The following is a 6,000-nucleotide window of genomic DNA, read 5'->3' as shown; positions in this document are numbered from 1 at the left end:
AACTTCAAAAATGGCAGATCATGCATCAAATCAACATTGCACACTCATTGACATCATGATCTGCCTCATATAAATATCTGGAGCGAGCACAGGTAATGGCAGTGCTGCCGATCTGCCCAAAATGGCGGCCGCTGTGGGACCCGCAGGAAGTGGGCGGAAGCGAGACGGCCGCCATTTTTTCTTCCAAACTAGCCTTAATGGCTGGCGCTAAAGGTTCGAATTTCACGGCCACATTAAATAATGAAATTCAGCCCAGTGGACATATCTTGCAGTTATAGATAAGCGGTTTAGTGTTTAACTGTGCAATAGCTGGCTATGCTGCTGTATGAAAATGCTTTCACGTAAAGTTATGTAAATAGACAAAAGTACAAAGATAATCAGTATAACTGGAAAATATATTTTACTTAGCAGCAGATCCCTTGTTCTTGATTAGTTGGATGCTATATTTATTAATAATGCGACACGGGAAACAAGGTGCTAAAAGTGCATGGGTGTATTTCAAAAATGTATACACGAGCCGATCTCCCTCATTTCTTTAACAGGGGTGTTAACCCATTTAAAATAAATGGGTTAGTGCCTACCTAAAAATAGCAGACAAAGAAATATCTGAACACATTCTGTGTTTGTCCACTAGTGGCACCAAATGTAATTTCTCAGCTCAAAAACTATAATGGCATAGAAAGAAACAAGAGTCAAGAATAAGGATTTTGTTAATAGAGCAACAATATAGATGAGTCACCAATATAGTTGTTACCTGCCCTGCTCAGTGGAGTATATTTTCTCATATGAAGTAGTATATACAGCATTTGCATGTATTTAAAAACTACTCCAAAAAGCTGTAAAATACACCAAATAAGGGTTTAAAGTCAACATTTTTCATGGGGCATGGCTCCAACCATCACCCCCACCCTCCCCCACACCTCCAGAAACTAAATCCTGTAGATGTTCTATAGTACACCCACTTCTAAAACTGGCACTACACTGATGGTTGAGGACAATGTGATCTGTGTCCAATAAAAGATTTATCCCAGAATTAAAGAGGTTAAATATAGGAGCATAGGAACTGCTAGATGGAGAAAGCCCATGGCCCACCTAGATCACCTTCTACCATCCTGGTAGTCGCAAGATACAACGATAATGGAGTTGTTGACTCACAATATGTTCAACAGGAAGATTTTTTTGATGTTGGGTTGCGGACCAAGGTGGACATGGCACCAAAAAGATCCCACGGCATTATTTGAAGAGCAAGAAAGTTCAACTGGTGTCCTGGCCAACATGCCTCCCTCAATCAACACCAACAAAACAGATCAACTGGTGATTTATTTCTTTGCTGTTGGTGAGACCTTTCTGACGGCCACATTTCCCTACATTACAATCGTGACTACACTTCAAAAAGTACTTCATTGGCTGTGAAGTATTGAGGCTGTGAAAGGTGCTATATAAATGTGAGTCTTTCTTTCTTATAGCTGACTATAAGGGTAAATAAATGGCAAGGCTACAATTTCACATACATTCTTTTATTTTATTATTTTTTAACCCAAAAAGAATATTAACTACTGTTACTGTCAGTCCTTACCTTCCAATTCTGCTGTCGTGCCCCTTGGTGCATGTGCAAATGAAAAGAATTTGATTTCATAGAGAAGTGAAATGAATTGAACATAATTTCTTTTTAATTTTTATCAAGCTGGCATCTGTAGATTCCTTTATGCACCATCGCCTTCAGGAAAGTGGAAATACTGAAAAATAAAAAGGAGATTCAAGACATCCAAAAAAACACTTTACAATATTTCCTGCTTTGATACACTCTTGAACAGTTTACCATTTAAAATACTTCATAGGATCATAGAATTTTACAGCACAGAAGGAAGCCATTCGGCCCATCGTGCTTATGGCAGCTCTTTGAAAGAGCTCTCCAATTAGTCATACATACGTGTGTGTGTGTGTGTGTGTGCACATGCAATAAATGTAGCTCCTGTGATGACACCAGGGTTGTAGTGAGAATGCACCATTGCCTTCATTGTACTATCATCTGAACATTAGTTATGTACGTATAGATCGACAAGAGAGTGATGAATATGTCTATTTTGGAATGACTTGCAATGAAAGAGCCTGCATAAAGGCAATTTCTCAAAGTCGGGCACCTACATCTTTTTTTTCTTTAAAGTAGAGCTACTGACTAAGAAATTAAACTTTAATTGGTTAATGGAATATTCCCTAATTCAGGATGCTTCATATTGATCTATCATCCTCATAAATCACCCCATTTATTCCACCACCTGTCCTTAGGAAAGAAATATTTAATACACTCTTGCCTGGCATTTCCATGGGGTTCGCCTGCTCTCCCACCGTAACTTCAGCAGAAGATTGGCGGAAACCCGTTGGAAAAACAACTGTTTACGTCGTTTCTCCATGGTTATGATGGGAGATGGGGAGAACCCTGCATAATTCTCCTCCTCTGGAAACACTGATCTGGTTGATTTTGTTAAATCAAAATAAATGGACATCTGATTAATTAGCTACCAAAGCAAATTCACATTGCAACAAAGTAGAGATTATAGCTAAACACTTTTCATTTCGTTTATAATCTGGATATGGTCAGAATCCTGCTCCTGGCTTCTCTGAGTACTGCTCACAGCTTATTTTAAATCTACAACCTTCTACACCTCGACATAGTTCAGCCCCTTTTCACATCATTAGATAAATCATGGTGACACAAAACAAAATGGTGGGTCTTCTCACCCAAGCTCTTTAAACCACTCTCCAGGTTAAAAGGTTTTCACATCATACATGAAGATATGACTTCTTACTAATTAGCCTCTAAAGGAGGTAAATCCAATTAATGTTGCCACTTTTCTCCCTTTCTTTTCTCCTTCCCTTCTCCTGAAGCTCCTGACTTGTGCTAGAGTATAGTTACGCAGGTGCCAGGTGCACTCTGTAACCTTGTCCACGTAATCCTATATTGCAAGTGTTGTCAGCCTATCTGACTGTGGGGGCCCATTGGCTGTTGGCGACAACTGTAGTGCCAGCTCACTCAACACAGACTGGAAATTGAACTTGGAACATCTATGGTTACAATTCTGAAGAGATTGAAATGAAGAGAAACTTTGATAATTAACTAACAATTAAAATATTTTCAGCTGTTGTTTTGGGGAAAACTAACATATTTGTGAAATTGTTCATTATTGAAGAATATTCTTACCTAATGTGTTTCAACTGAATAAGGGGTATATTATTTCTCTAATCCCTAAAATGTTACCTTTCCTGGAGGCCATTTCTTTCAACGGGTAGATTTGCAGTGTAGAATCTGGTGTATCACAATCCTGTGTCTACATGCTACTAAAATTATAGTCCAATTGGATTGAGCTTGTGGTTTAATCACACTAAATATACTGGCTCAGAGGGGATAGAAGGGTGAAAGATAAATTGGCAGATCTATCTTTCCAAGGAGACTCAAGCTGTAAAGAATTATTCTGTGTACAATTCTCTCAGAAGCAGTCAAGTCCCATCAATTTTTAATCTTTTTTTTTTAATCCAGGTCTGTTGTTTCCATAAGATCAGCATAGGATACATAACATGGAACTAAGAAGTCCCGAGCCAAATGGGGAGAGGGAGACCCAGGATACGTATCAAATATTTAAACTGCAAAAATAAATGCAGCTGACTTTTTGATGCATTCTGCAAGAGTTAGTAAACATTAGGGTGGCTGAGATATTAGAGGAAAGCAGATGTCTGGCTGGCTTCTTTTTCAGCAAGACATCAGGTGGCCTGATGTTTACTTGTATTTTTACTAATAGACGTATAATGGCCACCCAAGGCTCAGGCAGTGCTCTTCCCATTGGTAATTTAAGGGATTCTTCAGAGGGAGATGGCAAGATCTATTACCCATGTTTAAAGGCTGAACCTTTAAAAAAAAAATTATTTTAGCATAATTATAGGACCTCGCAACCCAATGGAGGACTTTCCCGATATTGCTCTTCATCCAGCTATTAAGGTGTCAGCTGTGACTGAGTGACAGTGCTCTCATCTCTGAGCCAACGCAGGTAATTTTGGAGGCCCTGTCAAGGTTATCAAGCAGGATCCCCTTGGTCTGCCACACAGCGGAATTACTGCTTCAGCATGGCAATGCGATGTCTTATTAGAATTCAGGTGGGGGCATGAGCATTGCATCTCATTCTGCAACTATTTGCGAGTTTTTCAAGGGGAATGAGTCATTACGGCTGCACTGGATGTCCTTGTTCCTCCAGTAGCCACCTGTATAGTCTGCCTGCTCCTTCAAATAATAGGGGAATGGTGGATTGCTGTAAATAAAGGCTTCATGGCATTTCTGAGGGATTATGTTTTCACTTGCATGATTCAGTTCTTGTGCTCTGAGACCACCTGCACATTAATGGACTGGAAACCTTTCCTAGTCATATAAGCCATGGAGTTGTTGTTAGGGATCCAAATTGCCACATGTGTTCTTTCTATGAGGCCCGGAACTTCTGGGAAACCTGCCACTTGGGAAAGGTGCCGTGCTCGGTTGTGCTGCTGCCTCCATTCAAAAGGGGAATGTAATGCTTTAGTCACCTACACAGCCATGGACACAGCTTTGCCTGAGGTGGAACTTCTCTGCGGGCTGTATTGGAGGAGAAAGAAAGAAAGACTTGCATTTATATAGCGCCTTTCACGACCACCAGACATCTCAACGCACTTTACAGCCAATGAAGTGCTTTTGAAGCGGAGTCACTGTTGTAATGTGGGCAACGCAGTGACCAATTTGCACACAGCAAGATCCCACAAACAGCAATGTGCTAATGATACTTGGCGAGAGCCTCCATCGTGAAATATAAAACGCAGGTCTATTCAGACATACGTAACTAGATACTCTGAGGTCTAAACATGGGGGCCTCGAATTTCAGTGGCGTTCTCCTGATCTCCTGCCATAACTTCAAAGAAAGATTGATAGCTGCCCTGGAGATACGGCACAAATGACCATTTTTACCCACTCCCACCAGTCTCCCACTGGAGAACTCCCGTGGAAATTTCAGGCAATGGTTCCTGGGACAGCAGTGAGTTGGCGGCAAATACCTCAGGTGTAATCGCATTTGTCTTTCTTCCCTTCACAGAAACCCATCTGGAATGCACTGCCTGAAAGGGTGGTAGAAGCAGATTCAGTAGTAACTTTCAAAAGGGAATTTGATAGATACTCGAAAAGGAAAAAAATTGAAGATCTACAAGGAAAGAGTTGGGGAGTGGGACTAATTGGATAGCTCCTTCGAAGAGTCGGCACAGGCACGATGGGCTGAATGGCCTGCTACTCTGCTATAAGATTCTATGATCCTATGATTCTTCCACCAAATCTAAGCCTGCCATAGGAATGCACAAAAGAATTCCCACGCTGAACAATTTACTTGCTGAGAATGAAATAGCAGTTGTCAACAAGATTGGGAAAGGATTGCGGAAAAACAACCTTGCAACGCAAAAAAGATGTGCCAAACACTAGCAGGAGGTAATGTGACAAGAACTAGGCAGATAGCATTGTTCCACAGGGATAAAAAAAATAACTTTAGATGCAATACTAAACAGTCAAATACACAGGAAACTCTACAAGGCCAGAAAAATCCCAGCAGCTGCCATTTTAATAATGGTAGGCAATGTTAAAGGAGTAAGCAAGTAAAAAAAAAATCAGTGACTTTGGCACGGAAATAATTTACATGAGATTGAGTCGGGAGGTCTAGTGATAGCCTCTCACGCTTGTTGCCAGGCCTCCAAAAGGTTCCTAAAATGTCCAACTGAATATGACGCTTTATAAACCAAACACACAATCCTCCTGATTGGATTCAGTGAGGCACGCAACCGGAATGCGAGTGTGCCATCACTGAAATGGCCCTAAAAAGTCAGGAGAATGTCAGGGACTTTTTAAATGATGGGATTGTGAATTGCAACTTGAGCCACTTGTGCCTGTTCGTCTAGCATTTAAAATGGCCACAGTGGGCAAGCCATTCCAGACCTAAAGCATTT

The 6,000-nt window shown here is 40.8% G+C and overlaps 1 long non-coding RNA gene across 1 annotated transcript in view; it reads right to left on the bottom strand.

Moving 5' to 3' along the window:
- Positions 1-1,601: 1,601 nt before the first annotated feature.
- LOC147115949 (uncharacterized) overlaps positions 1,602-6,000 on the bottom strand; it is a 124,651-nt gene continuing 120,252 nt past the window's right edge. The window contains exon 3 of the long non-coding RNA XR_015078719.1: positions 1,602-1,736. This is a non-coding gene — a long non-coding RNA (uncharacterized LOC147115949). The remainder of the gene's footprint in view (positions 1,737-6,000) is intronic.

This window comes from Somniosus microcephalus, chromosome 6 (assembly GCF_052327205.1).
Source record: "Somniosus microcephalus isolate GS21.2 chromosome 6, FLI_Smic_1.0, whole genome shotgun sequence".
Taxonomy (NCBI): Eukaryota; Metazoa; Chordata; class Chondrichthyes; order Squaliformes; family Somniosidae; genus Somniosus; species Somniosus microcephalus.
Note: the sequence above shows the minus strand (reverse complement) of the source record. Positions and strands in the feature narration are given on the sequence as shown.